We start from the raw sequence: 15869 nt of genomic DNA, 5'->3' as shown, positions 1-15869 counted from the left end.
AAGAAGAACTGCGCAATTTCTCCCTAACTGCCCCACTAGTGGGTTGGGGAGGAGAGTCAGAAGAGTCAAGTGACAAGACTCAAGAGTTGAGATAAAGACAGTCTGAAAAAGCAAAATCCACAGACAAAGCAAACCAAGGAATTCATTCCCCATTTCCAGTGGACAGGCTTGGATTCAGCCATCTCCAGGAAAGCAGGATTCCATCATGCCTTAATGGTGAGTTGGGAAGACAAACTCTATTGCTCTGAATGTTCTCCCACTTCTTCCCCCCTCTCTATGCTGAGCATGATACCATGTATCCTAGAATATCCCTGTGATCAACTGAGGATCTGCTGTCCCAGCTGTATCCCCACCCCACTCCTTATCTGCTCAGCACACTCACTGATGGGTTGATTTGAGAAGCAGGAAAGACTTCTATGCATTGTGAGCTCTGCCCAGCAGTAACTAGGAGATCTCTGTGTTGTCAGTGCTGCTTTCTGTGCAAATCTGAAACATATCTCTGCAATTGCTACTGTGACAGAAACAATTAACAACCCCAGTCAAAACCAAAGCAAATTCCTTCATGACTGACTATATATGTGCATGTATATATAGATATATATATAGATATAGATATATAAAATGTAATATATATATTTTTTTTTTTTTCCTTTTTACTAATACCTGCACAGCCTTTCCAGTGCTACATGACAGAATTTAAATTAGCACCATTAAAGGGACACTCTGCTAGCAGAGTGTGCAACATCTTGAAATCTACATTTTCAGACCAATACCTCTACCTAACAACCTTACCTGTATTGTCAGTGTTATAAATTTGAAAGTTATCAAAGTTTTGTTATTTGAGACCTTGAGAATTTTAAAATATAGATGGTCATTTCTTTATATAAATAGTATAAATGTAAACGTATAAATATGTACAAAACCCTGTTACACCAGGATGTAAAAGTAATGGCTCTTCCACCTCAGCCATCCATTAAAGTGTACAAACAGCAGCAAGTTACAATTGCTTAAGCACTTGAGATTTGAGAGGCAAAGCTGCAATATGGATCAAGATATTTTCTGGGAATTATCTTGTTAAAACATATACCTAATATTTTTTAACCCCTTGCTAGATTTAAGCTTTCCATTGTTTTACAGAAATAGACCACTACCTTGCTGTGATCTTCATCTACCTTGCCACAGCACAGCTACAAAGCACAAAGTCCAGCTACCGCAGTGACGAAGGGTCTCCAGAAGTAGCTTTTGAAGCTGGGCAGCAACACAGCAATGCTTTTCCACAGGAAAACATGTTTGCTTGGGCTGATGCTGCTGATCTGAACCAATTCCTGCAACTAGGTACATGGCTATGGGCAACTATTGCAGAGAGACAAATGCCCAGCAGAGATTTTTCATAGGCTAGTACTGCAGGAAGACAGCTGTTCCCAGGGCCACAGAGACCAATGTCCTACAAGTTGTGGATTTTGAGTGGAGTCCCCCTTCAGAGATCCACAGACATGTAAAGAGTTACCAGCATTTGCACGGTATGACCATTCCTGTGGATTTTACCTCCTGGATTTTGATGTTATTAGTGAAAGCCACTTGCAAAGGCACATTGTCAAGCACATTCCACCTTGACCTCCAGATCTTATCCTGGAAATAGCAGAAAAGTAACCTATATTTTCTCCCAGCAGAGAGAAAATATAGTTCACTCCTGGAACTCCACTTGGATACAGCATGCTATTTCTAGAGCTGGATCTCTCTACCTAGTGGATGCTATGACAGAGCAGTAGCTTTTGAGTAGAATCCAAGTGCTGTCATGAAATCCAGATTGAACAGTACACCTTTCACCTAGTACAGCTCCTAATGGGGGATTCAGAGTTCAGAAGGACACTGCCTGTTGAGTTTGATTCAGGCATCTTGCCTGAAATGTTTGTCATATTTAGATGAAAGACAATTACCTGGATCAGAGAAGGGGAGAATGCTAAATATAACATAAAAATTTAATTATTTAGATGCATTTTAAGGGGGAGAGGAATGTACAATTAATATATTAAAAAACACACCCAGAAAGTTAGCCTGGCACTATGTGATAATTCTCCTGTGTTTTACACAAGAAAAACTCAACTCTCTCTCTAAGACAGTGCATTCCATCTACCATGCAACTCCCTGTATGATCTTCTGCTGGGGCACTGAGGGGAATAGCCAAGCACACATGCATTCCTCCTGCTTCCATATGTCACTACCAAGAGTCTGTTGCCTTCCATCACGAGTCTTTCTAGGCTAAAGCATGCCTTTGACTTACCAACTCTCCACCAAATACTTTGTAATGGTGAGGCCATGACCTGTTACCTGTTTATTGGTTTAGTAAATGTTATTTCTAAAATGAGCTGATGAATGTGATGCCATTCAATCTTTCTCAAAGGAGATGTGATACTTTTGTTTTTAGATAAATAGTAGGTTGGAGCATAGGAGGAGGGGAAAAAATATTTTAAAACTTGGTTATTATTTATTTGGAAATTAGTGCAATTTCCCAGAGCTAAAAATGGCCTTGCTGTGATTAGACTGCCTTGAATTAAAATTAAACTCCCCACCGTAGATGGTCAATATTCAAGGCAAAGCTGTCATCGTTGCCCCTCAGCTAAGAAACAGAATTTAGGAATACCTTCTGTAAAAGGTGTCAAGTATTCAGCAGCCAATGACTTTTGATTAATACATTGCTTTTTTATTATTTACACTCTTGCTTGGGGTGTCTACCCTAAGTCAGTTGAAGTCTGTTGAAACTGGTCTGTTTCTTCTGTAAGTAACCAATTTTTCCTAGTTAAGAATGCCAGGAAAATAGATCATGATAACAACTGCAGCTCTAATTAAAAAAAAAATTATTTCAGTATTAAATATGCAATATAAACAAAGAAAAGCCTGCAGCAATGTTTTATAGCTATATAATTTTCTCCTATAAATTAAACTGAATGGTCCCCTTCCCTATCATTTAAAAAGATAAGACAAGAAAGACAGTTTTACTGTTGGCCATTATTTTTTAGTCCATCAACACTGTTTATGGTGACAGAGTTGCACAGCTCTAAAGTAACAAAGCTTCAGTTGTATCATGTAAAATTGACTTCCCAAACAATACAAAGGAAGAAAACAATACCTGGCCTGTGCAGAAGAACAATGTAAATTAATTAAAATGTAAAGCCACAAAACTTCTGCTTTTTTTTCTGATTTTCCCTCTTTTCCCGCTCATAGTTCAAAGTCATTCAAAGGAAGTAATAATCTTCTCTTATTCTTCATAATTTGTCTTAATTGCTGTCTTTCTTATTTTATTATTTTATTCAAACTTTTTAATGCTTCAAAATATCCCACTTATTTTCTGTGCATATAACTTATGCTACCATAAAGTCTGATATAAGCCTGTATTTCCTCAAAGGAAACCCATTTCATCCAACTTTTTGACCCAAAATACCTTCTCAGAATAAGCTTGAAAATACACTATAGTCTTCCTCCACCAGTAATATTTTTTGGAACAAAAACCTAGGAGTACTGACTTTTGAATTCCTTGTATAAAACTGATTTTTTATTCATGGTATGAACAACTAAAGAAGTAGTTGCAATCTGGGAAATATCATTTATCTCACAATGAATGCAAATTGACTTACCTTGAAGGTGATTTTATCACAGGTTAAAAGCATTCAGAGGAGCCGCTAATATTAGAGTGGTGCAGTGAACTTGTATCTTTTTACCTGAGAGATAACAGAACCTACCTCTCTCTCACAATTACCCTTCCACCCAAAAAACCCCAAAGTACTACAAACCACAAACAAATTAATCTTATAAAAGTTTATAAGCAGCATTTTCATGTAGATAACATAGGGAAACACTGTTCTAATCAAGGCTATACTACCCTACTCTTGTTCTTATATTTTTTTGCTTCCCATATACAATTAGAAAGTAATTTTAGCCAAATGTATTTGGCATATATTTGGTACTTTTCTATGACTGCATGACTGAAAACTAACTAGGTTTCTGGTACTACTAGAAAAAACAAGAAATATTACAATTGACAGCATGGTTAGGGTTGAAACAGAGTACAAGCAGTATGTTTTATTTGCTACTGTGAAAGGCAAGCTCCTCTGTGCTAATAATTCTAATAAGAATCTCTCTTATTCTCTTGGTAACTAGTTGATAAATACAAAATACTCCAAAAAATCATTCTTTTACCTTTTGCTCAAAGTGAATAGATCTGAATGGGACAAAAAGTTGCTATTATTACAATTAAAGAGCAGTGCAGGGGGAAGGAAGAAACCCAAATTTTGCAATTGGCAACTGGCCCCTCTATCCAGAGTGTCCAAGCAGCCACCAAGAGAGAAGCCAGAAATCTCACCTCTGACGAACACAAGATATTTTTAGCTCATAGAGCAATCTGAAATTTTTAAGTGCATTGCAACAGGCGAGTCCCTTGCTGAACGTAGTGACAGGCCCTTCAGGAGCCTCTGACAGAGCAAATTCCCCGTCAACATGCATCTATACTCCATCATCTGCATGAGTCCACAGGGATGACGTGCACAGCCCCAAACACAGGCAGACCTGGGCAAAAGGGGCTGTGGGTAAGGAACAGCTTTGATTTATATGATCCAGAGATCTGTTGACTGATTACACAAAACAGAGATCTGTCCAATTCAGACAAGGACAGTTTAGACTTGGACGTGCTATTTTATTTTCCAGCTTTATAAGGTGTTTTTTTTCTGCAGCCCATAGATCTTTCTAAACATGGTGACAGTTTTAAAAAGGGGTTTCAAAATGTTGTTACTGGATTATTCTCTGGTGCTCTGGATTGTACCCAGGAACTGAACCAAACATTTTTTTCCAGCCCTCTTGCAAGGCAAGTTGTTGACAAGAGGAGCAAGCACTCTTGTGTGACCTTTAAAAAGTTTCACATTCATAAATTGCAACTCAGACCCCCAAGAAGCCTTAAGACTAGCGTTGTTATAAGACAAAGAGTGGAAAAAAACTAAGAGCAGTGGAGCATGCTGAAAACTAAAAGTTACTGGGAATTGTCTGTGGAAACAATGTATGACATGGACATAGCCAGCACGATATAGCAAGAAAACTTGTGGTGCCTCTACTTAATTTCCTCAGAGGCAGTGGGTGCCATCTGTTTGCTTTCAGTTTAGTCCTATGTCACTCAGCAACTTTTGAATGTTGTGGGTGAGCACAGAATACTCCACACTGAGCAATGCAAACATGGGCAACCACCTTAATAGGGGTGCTGTGGGAACACTGAGTCTCGTCAGCAGGATCCAGGCACCACCCTCTCAGAGCAGGGATAGCGAAAGTGCAGCCTCATCTCAGCAAGGGCTATCTGACTCTCAGGAGCAGCTGCAGGGAAAATTGGTCCCTTGGCTCCTGGTCTAAAAGTTCCTTGGCTCCTGTCTCTAAAAGGTGCAGCTGACAACAGGCTGTCCAGGGCAGGGAAAAGAGACCGTGTCACCATGTTCCCAGTGAGGGTCAGATCTGTCCACACATGCACGGGTTTTATATTCTTGGCTTCTCCTTCAGAATTCACAGCTGACACTAGTTATTTCTAGGAGTTGGTTCTCTCCAAAAGGAAAAAGCAAGGGTGGGGGAAGAAGATGGTTGCAATTACGTAAATAAATCGCATATAAGCAATTGGTCTTATAAAGAAATAGAAATAATAGGCTCAGCCTTTTCGCATCTTGTGTACTTATATGGATTATGACTAGCTCTGTTCTGTACAAACAATTTCATGCATGTACAATTTGCTTCTACATGATAGCACATGTACCTAATTCATTTACTTTCTTTGGGTTTTTTTTTTTTTTTGAGGGGATTATATTACATGAACACAGTATATAGAAAAGGCAAAAATTTTCATCAAAAGTAGGATTTGTGGCTCACTGACAAATTTTACTGAGTTAAAAGGATGAAATTTCTTCCATTCTGTTGATTTCCTTGTAGCTCAAATATTTCAATTACTTTTGTTTCTAACTGTGGTCATCTAGCTCTGATTCATGACTACTACATCACTTAACCTGCAGAAAAAGAAATTTTCAGCCTTCCCAGTCACCTTCCTTTTGTGGAAAAAAACTAATAGAGGAGTATTTGTCTCAATCCACACAAGGTCAATAGAAACAAAGACAAACAGAAAAAGACAATTCTGAGGGAATGATTGGACACAGATCTGCGAAGAACATTATGTGTTCCCCTGCACCAGCATCTAAACAGTCACTGTCAACTCGCCTAGATATTTTCTATGCTACATGTCTGTCAAATAAGTCAAAGATCCAGATGTAGAATCTGATAATGATGACATTCTGGTGTCTTTCAACTGGTCAGCTCATGATTAGGATACAGAGAAGCATAAATATAATGGTTTTTAATCATGTATGTTTTAAATATAATGGTTTTTAATCAGGTATGGTTTTTCAGGCACTGTTTTATTTATCAGAAAATTGACATATATTTTCCTCAGTTCATCAAAACAGTATTTCAAAAACTTATTTTCTTTTAATTCTTCTTAGAGGAAAGGTTCTAAGGGGAAACTTCTCTCTTAAATCATGGAGAACAGTCATTCTATTGTGGCATCAACCTTCCTAATATTACTTCCATAAAACAATGAGGAGGAAATTGCTAAAAGTTTTATATGAATGCAGGTTATGAAATTCAAACTCTTACTTCTGAAGTGAAAGGAACAAAGCATTCTATATGGTAGGTACATTGTAAAAATCAAGGGACACAGCTTATCGCATGCAACTTACTAAGAATAAATTATATGGGTGCATTCTTGTGTTTTGCTTCATAATTTCTTTATCCTGATCCTTAGAATTCTGCAACCAAAACTGCAGAATGCTCCATTGGGCTTGCATCTTCATAGATCCAGCATAGTACAACTAGAGCACTTACAACTGCTCTGCATGTCTAATAGATGGCAGGGTGACAGCACACTGGTTATGTCATTGAGCCCACAGATGAATTTTGTGGAGACTTGGACAGGTTCTGAGGAGTTTCTCTGATTCACTGGTAACATATTAGGTAACATTAGGCAATTTTTTTTTTACAGCAAAACATACTTTACAATTACCAGAAAATATATTATATGCAGTTTTGTCCTGTAAGTCCCTGTGTGTTCCAGAAAGCTGAATGTCTTACCAGACAGCCTGTGCTCAGTTTTCTGACACCCACATTGTCTCCTAATAGACACTGCTCTAATTTCTATTGCTCTCTAAAGCAACTGATGCTCTCACCAATGAGCTATGTGTCCTGTCACTCTGGAAGGGCACCACTGGTGTCCACCACCCCCAGCTTAGCACTTGGATAGAGAAAAGTAGGTCATTTAATGCAGCTAAGGCATAGGCAACACTGAGCATTGCCACTTTGAAGATGTGTTTTTCCTGCAAGCCTCAGACACTGCTGTGCACAGAAACACTCCTATGTTTACTTAAGAGGAGGCTGCTGAAGCAAGGAAGGCATGTTTCCAGTATGCCCTGTGTTCATGTAACCTGTTTTCTCAAAGTGCTGCAATTTCTTGTTGAATTACCTGAAACAGAGGTCATAGAACAGATGACAACTAAATCTTACAACGTGCAAGGGCATTGTTATGTTTCTAATATGATGTTTTGATGCTTTTCTCTTTGGAGCCATGAGTGGAGTGTGTACTGCCCATGTATAAAAGAGAGTGACAGACATTCCAAAGCTCCATCCTCTTAATGCCTGCCTGGGGAAAGTTTAGCTACAGTTAACTCTTACAACAAGTATGACTTCACCTTTTTAATCTAACAAAAACTATAGTTGTAGTCTTCCTTTAGTAGGGACACATTGGTGCCCATCTTTTCTTTTGATTCCTTCTTGTATTTTTTTCTTTGATTCCTTCCTTCTCTCTTTTTAGAGAAGAACTCCAAGAACTAAGCAATATTCGTGGTATTCATGGGAAACCCACTTTTCAACAAAAAATTATGCCTAAGAACTTCTCTCTTACTGAGAGTGTTCTGTGTGCATTGGACACAAATAGAAACAAGCTAGAACTCAAAATCTATAATTTGCTCTCTGAGTTTGCTCCAGGTGACTAGTGTCTTTGAAGAGTACATTTATAAGCAACACTTGTAGCCAGATGCAGTTTAATTGTCATTATCCAATCTAACTACTGCAGCCATAAGCTACATCAAACAGCTACCAAAGTTTCATTTTGATCATTTCCACTAAGCATACATTTTTGCTTGTAAATCCAGAGTAATTTTTCTGCCATGACAGTTGTAGCATGCAGGAGACTTAGTATTTGAAAACTATCTTAGTGATCTCATTTTTCTCTTCATAATATATTAAGAATTTTGAAGAACACTTTCTCACCTTACCTTCTCTACTTTTTCACTATCTCAGTAGTTTTCAGGCATCCAAAGCTGTGCAAGCTTTAAATAGCAATATATTCAACATACTTTCCATCTCCCACATCTTACAGTATGACCATAAAGTGTTAAGTAAAGCCCCAGAGAATTCTGGATTTGAATGAGGTTACATGTGAATGAAACACACAAGGAGCACTTGGGAAGGGATTCATTGCTAGCAAGAGCTACCCAAATTATTTCCTTCAATATGGTTTTTCAAGTCCTTGTGCTTCCTTTTAAATAATGGAAGACCAGGCAATTGCTATAATCAGGAGCACATTCCAGCTATTCTAGCCTAAAGCACTACGTCAAGTAACTTGACAGGAAAAAAATTAAGATTTAATTTTAAGATTACAAAACAAGTACTTTCAGGCAAATAAAAAAAGACACCAGCAATTTATTTTCCATATTTAAAATGCTTTGCTTCTTCTTCCATTTATGAATATTTCCTTACAAAATAAATTTGTTCTATACTTTATTTTATGTAGATTTTTATCTATATTTCATCTCTTTAAAAGTAGATTTTTTAATGTTATTTTATTTTATATTTTCTAAATTTCCATTGAAGTTAACCTGGTAGAACACAGGTTTTAGAAGTCAGATTAAAGACTGCATGTTAAATTTCCTAGTTTCCTAGGTTAAAATATGTACACGTCGCTTGGATAAACACTGAAAATAGAATCAATGGATTAATCTATTATTGCAGAGGTTCTTATACCTAAAAACCATTCAACTTCTTTGGCATGTGTAAAGGAAATTTTGGAGGTAAACTTGACAGATTCACATTTTCCTTTATTATGTACTTTCTAATGGTATGGCCAGTATTGGTAATTTTTGCTTAATAAATTGCAAAACAAACCTGCACATATATTTTCTCACTTCTTTTTCTTTTACAAACCATATGTTTGAAAATTTTCCAGAAGTTACATTATCAAATTAATAGTTTTGATGAGTTTAATTTAGAAATAAGGAAATATACTAGGAAAAAAAAAAAGGTGCATTAAAAATAATAGGCCTTGTAAATGGCACAAGCCTATTTTTGTTTTATTAAGTATTCCGTCTGGGAAAACACTTGGACTGTAGGAGCAGGAACACAGCTGGTGTGTGCATACCAGACCATACAACTACTGCTGGAGTGAAACAATTGTGTTTATTGTTAAAGACTGGGACAATGCCAGAACATCTCTGGATCTAAATCCTGCAAAACTTGCTCTGGCAGGAGCTGCCCTGCAGCCCGGGCCCAGCTCTCCAGCTATTCTCACAAGATTTTTTCCTAGCCCTCTGTAAACAGGAAATCAGAGTGGGGAAGCTGTGCAAGAGGTACGAAAGCCCCTTCTAAATGTGTTGTGTAATGGGCTTGAACAGAGGCCTTACTGAACAGAAACTGAGATGTGTTTCTGTAACCAGTGCTGGGTTTCCCTTCCACAACCCCCTCCCCCACAACATTATTAATATTATCATCATTATCATTATCATTATCACTACCGCTATTTTTTTTGTTTTTCTGATTCTTTTTATATCAGTCCTGACATATCCCTTCACTGCCTGGCTGCTTGAGAGCAGCTGTTTACAGCAATCGTCTTGATATCACACAAGACTGAACTTCCCACAGCTTCTCAGAAACACTAGCACAGAGCAACATTTTAAAAGCCTGACAATGTCATTGCCATTAAGCAGGAGTCCCACTTTTGTTGGCTGTATGATTTTTTTGAGGAGAAACAGCAGGACAAACTAAATGTGACTGCAACAGGGCACTGTACAAGCAAACAGGGCAAATAATTAATTATCATACCCTCTTGAGCCTTCAAAGATGATGAGACTGGTCTTATTCTTTCTTACCTTGCAGTTGGTGAGGAAGTGATGCACTACAAACTCATTCTGCTGCCTGGAAGAGAAATCAGAAATAGTTAGTTGCTGTAACTCTTAACAGTCTGCCAGGAAAATAGGTCAGTGCTCTGGACATGACTGGGCTGCTGATGGGAGCAGGGAGGCATGAGTGCCAGGCTGGACTTTGCTGCTCAAACAAGCACAGCAGAAGAGACAACTTCTCATCTGGAAGACAGGTGTGGGGATTTTCTGTCTTAGGTATAATCATGTAAAACAGATACACCTTATGTAATCCATACTTTACCAAAAAAAGTTAAAAGTTAATGGAAACAAAAAAAGGAAAAAACCACTAACATTAAATAAAAAATCCAAAACCAACCAACCAGATAAAAGAACCCAAACCTGAAAAACAAAATATATAATTTTTAATTTAAATTACTATCTTTATATCAGAGAACAGAACAGTATTCTAAGATTTGATTTTTTTATCGCATTCATATTTGAACACTAAAGAACTCTTTCCTCAAGTCAATTGATAACAGGAAAATCTCCATTGAAAGAAAAATAAATAAATAGCTATTACATTGCAGAGGAACATTTGAAAACATAACTGGAATGAACTGTGCTATCACAAGCATGATATTCACACTAATAGACACATGTGTACACTTCACCTTCAAACTTATTCCTTTTGATAAAATCCTCTTCTAGTAGTTTTCTTTTTGAATGGCTAGGGTTGATGTTTTAAATGGGAAAATAAAAAAAGCTGGTCTTCTCTTGTTTTCTTAGATTATATTTTGTCACCTTTTATTGTCATCTTCATTTCCGAATAAAGTAAAAAAGTAATTATATTTTTCACCAGTGTTGATTTTCTCAGAAAATAGTAGCAAGTGGCAAATAATTAATATTTGTTTGTTTTGCCTTTCCTATCTATATCTAAGCCAGTTTTCCCTTTCAACTGCCCCTAAACCTGGACTTGCTCATTTTTATGCAGAAAATAGCAGAGGTGGTCTTCAGCCTGAGTCCTTAGTAATACCAACTGAGTTTTAATTAGTATAAATAAAAAAATTGTCAGTCTTCATTCCAAATTGCTTTGATGGGTCATCAGCATTCTTCACTGATTTACAAAGGTCACTGATGATTTACAAACACCTGGGGACAATAGCTGCCCAGAGCTGGGTCATCCCCCAGCTATTTCTTTCTTATGAGGCAAATTTATTCCTAAATCTTCCTACCTGTGAAAAACTCAAATATCGGTAAGATTTTGTCCTGCCTAGCACTCCTACCAATTTTTATCTGACAGTGTCAGACAGTTTTTATCAGACAGCTTCCCTTGCCTTCCAGTGCTGCTCTAACCCTTCATGGTGAAAAAAACTCCAACAAATCACATAGCTCAATGTTTAATGAAGAAAGGTGTGAAGGAGACAAAAGGGATAAAGAGGACCAATGCATTGCACAAGTTTTCAACTCTGTGATGGTGGAGGCACCTGTGTGTTAACCCTGCCCCAGGGTGTCCTACTGGGAGTTTATTCCTCTTTCTCTATCAAGTGGTGCCCAAGGGTGTGATTTCATCATGTGCTTTCTAGTACTTCCAGAAACCTCCAGTCCATGGAGTGAGGCAACGTGACTCCCATAGTAGTTTTGGGCTATTGTCTGCAGAAACTTTCTAACCACCTTGTTTTGTGATAAAATCTTGAAACCTTGAAGTTAAAAACCTCAATTTCCAAAGAAAGGACAAAAAAATATCATCAGCTACACCCTGAACTGTGTTTGGAATCTTACCAAAATTGTGCTTAGCTCATTGCTTTCCAAGAAACTCATGTCCTATGCAGTGTCAGCAAGTACATTCTGATCTTTCTTCTTGACCTACATGTTCCTGGCTCTGCCCTGTCCCAGTCCAGCAAGAACGTGTTCTTGTACAAATTCAGGAGATACAGCTGGGATAAAAAAATTCAGTGATTTACCCCATCATGAGTTCAGCATTAAGGCTGTGCAACTTGCCTAGAATATTAAATTAATACTATTTGCTGTCATTAATTTTCTCAGATGACGGACAAAAATAGTGTAGCATATGCTGGTCTTACCTTCACACATTAATAAACCTCTAACTTCACTTCTAGAAATGAAAATGGGGAAAGTAATACACTTGGCACTTCCAAAACTCACAGTTTATCAACATTTTCTCTTGGGTATTCACAAAAATGTTATCTTTCATCCTTCTGTTTGTCTTTGCTTATGTCATAAATAACCTTGCAAGCAATAAAATTCCTTATCTCTAGGGTAAATAAATCTTAGCCTATTTTATAACCTTCACAGAAGGATTTTTATTTTAAAGGTAAAACAAATGCAAAACAAGACATTCACTTGTGTAAAAGTATCTGTAGATTCATAATTTCATGCCCTCTCTTTTCCTCCTCTTTTTTGTGAAGCAAACAAAAAAAAGTAAGGAGGCTCATTGTCAGCACCTCCAACATGGCTTCTGAAGTTGCGCATGTTGGTGTTCCTTTCTCCCCATTATATTCTGAACCATATGGAGAAGGAAAATATATTTGCAACATAAGATCAATATGCAGCCGGTGAATAAAGAAAAGGCATGGGGAAAATACCACCATTAACTCATTTTGGATCCATTCTCATGGTAAGGGAAGACATGATGAAGAGTTCAGAGAGCTGAGCATGAAACACTGCAGGTGAGGAGATGCAAAGCAGAAGGCAGAAATTATGGGACAGGGACAGAAATGATCTTCCAACTCCTTTCATTCACCTTCTTATGTATTACCTTGTGAGCAGAAAACCTGTCTTTAGTTTTTGTGTCCCTCTGCTCATGAAAGCCCTCATGAAGGTACTCAGTAATTATGAGAATAAAAGTAGTTCAGAATAAAATCTGAACAACTGCATCAGGATTTGGCTCTAGCTCTTAAGATGGCAAGAATACCTCATTACTACCCAAGGAATTTGTCAGTACCATCCCGGTATTGTTATTACACACTACACAATTAATTATCTCAATACACAAATGAGGAAGTAAAATAACCGTGAGGCAGTTAACTTCTGTGTTATTCAGCAAATGGGAAAGAATTAGAAATTGAAGAAACAGTACAGAGAAAGGGGAGAAGAAAGTTTCCTTTAACTTGGAGGAAAGTATGCAACATAGTTATCTGCAGCTGTTTACTATGTAAAACACTTGGATGGTAAGTTTTAAAAACATGAGCTGTACATTCTATAAACAGAGAGAAGCTCAGGAGGAAAAAAATCAAAAAAAAAGGTCTTCAGTTTATGTTTAGAAACAGCCACTTTGTAAATCATCAGTTTGTTAGCCACTCAGTGACTAACAACTTTTCTTACAGAAAATTCACACAGAAGAGTAAAAGGTTTCAAAATGTGTGGTCTAACAGCAATTTTGCATTACATGGACTCACACATGCTGTGGAATGCACTGTAGTTAGTTCCCAAAGATGCTGAGATGGTGAAGAATACTTAAAGGACTTTAAAAAACAATGACTGTATTATTCATTCCCAAAAGACTCACACAAACAGAAACTGAGAAATCCTAAAATAAGGAAGTCTGAATCCTATTATTTGCTGATGTATATGCTACAGCTAATAAAAAGCCTGGAACAGCATTTCATTTCATCTCAGCTAGCACATCCTTAGGTTACGAAAATCTAACTACTGCCACCATCACAAATCTTCAATCAGCAACTTTCCCAGCCAAATAATGACTCCTATATTAGTATAAAATAGTTAATATTTCATTATCTCTCACTTTCACTCAGACCCTCACGGATGAAGAAATACAAAATATAAACAAGGGAAACTCCCTGTAACTCAAAAACGTCCCAAAACTTTCAAAAAACCCCTCTACATAGCCAATGTCTTAAATAAGGAATAAGAAATGCTGTAATAAGGCACAGCTCTCTCTTGAGTAGTGTATCAGGGGTGGATAGGAAAATGAAACCCATGGAGGCTCCACAAGAAATCCCTGATTATTGCTGGGTTAGGCTCATGGTGTGGCCTAATCCTCCCTCAGAAAACAGCTTTGGATTTTAGGAATTTGGACATCTATCTGCAAACCTTGAGAGATCATTTAATTTCCCTTAAAATAAACTTTATTGCAAATCAATAGCTTTCTATAATAGCTCACATGAATGACAAAACAGAACAACTCTACCTGCAGACCTACTAATACTGTTTGAGGGCATGGTACACCTTAGAATGGGAGAATACAAAGTTAGGATACAAGGACAGCACTAAACATAGCCACGCAGTTTTGTGACAAGCAGTCTTTTCCACCCTTGGCATATGCTATGATTCAGCTGTTACTCAGAAGGGAGAGAGCATCTAGTGAATGAATCATCAGGCTGTATCCTGTAGCAATTTTGTTTTCTCTAGTGATATTCCAAGGAAGAATGGCAAGTCTCAACCTCTGCAAGTCAGAGGGATCCATTGGGACACACTGCCAGAAGAAAATGAGTAAAGGGATGAAAAGAACAAGGCCATACATGATACCATTTACATTTCCCAGCCTTGACTATCTGTAATCAGACATCTTCACACAACCTAAGTTGTTGCACAGCAGTCAATGAAGTTATTAATGGTGATAAAGTTACTTTTGTTTAATGGAAAACAGAATCCTTGGCAAAAGGCATCTTTAGAAATAGAAAAATGCCTTCTACCTTCATGTAGAAGGTTCCTGTTTTATTTCAGTTATTCAATTCACTCTTGTCTCAATGAAGAGAATTAAAACATAGCTGAATGCATTTGTATGACATATAAAAAAATAAAACAACTTTAGTCCACTCATACCTAAACACAGCATTTTGAAAGGGCTATCATGATCAGATCCTTTAACCTCATTGATGGAAAATTATTTTTCAAAACCAGAAAAAAATGAAATGTCCAGGACTTTCAAATGACAACACATTTGCTGAAGGTCTAAGGTGTGTCGGCTTGCCTTGTTTTCTGTTACAGATTTAGGACTGAAAGTTCCAGAAAAGAGGAAAGCTTTTGCTTTCCTAGTTTCAAATAAAATTTCAAGTGGTAAAAGAAAAAACAGGAAAAAAAAACCCACATGAAAATCTGCATGTTCACAGAAAAGTGTGGAAGGTTCTAAATCAGTCACCTTAAAACTTAATGGATTTTTTTGCCTTTGAATTCATGTTACAGATAAAATTAAGCATGTAACCTTTGCAAAATGTAACCTCAGTTGGTCATCCTTTTCAAAACATATCACAGTCTCAGAAGACCTGCTTGTTCCTGGGTTCAGTCAGATCTCCTTCAAAGCTAATTGACAAGCTGTGTTCATTCTCTAAAGACAACAAAAGATAAAATATTGGCAAAAATATTCTGGTAGTGTAGAAGTATACCTTTTCACAGCCAAATTAAACGGCAATGTCTTTATTTTTATATGGTATCAGCATGAGCAGATGATCTTCTAGATGTATAGACTTCATAATAAAGTTATTGCAACTCTTTCTTTTATAATGCAGCACAGTACAAACCCGTTAATCAAGAAAATGCAAATACTTTTCTTTAAAAGAGTTTTGGATGCACAAATCTATACAGACGTTTATACACAAATAATATATACATTAAAATATAATGAGAAATGCATACTACATATGCATATATATCTCTGGATTTTAAAAAACCCTAGAAAAATGTGGTTTA

The sequence above is a fragment of the Haemorhous mexicanus genome, chromosome Z (genome assembly GCF_027477595.1).
Source record: "Haemorhous mexicanus isolate bHaeMex1 chromosome Z, bHaeMex1.pri, whole genome shotgun sequence".
NCBI classification, from domain to species: Eukaryota; Metazoa; Chordata; class Aves; order Passeriformes; family Fringillidae; genus Haemorhous; species Haemorhous mexicanus.
The sequence above is the reverse complement of the archived record's forward strand: the minus strand, read 5'-3'. Positions refer to the sequence as shown.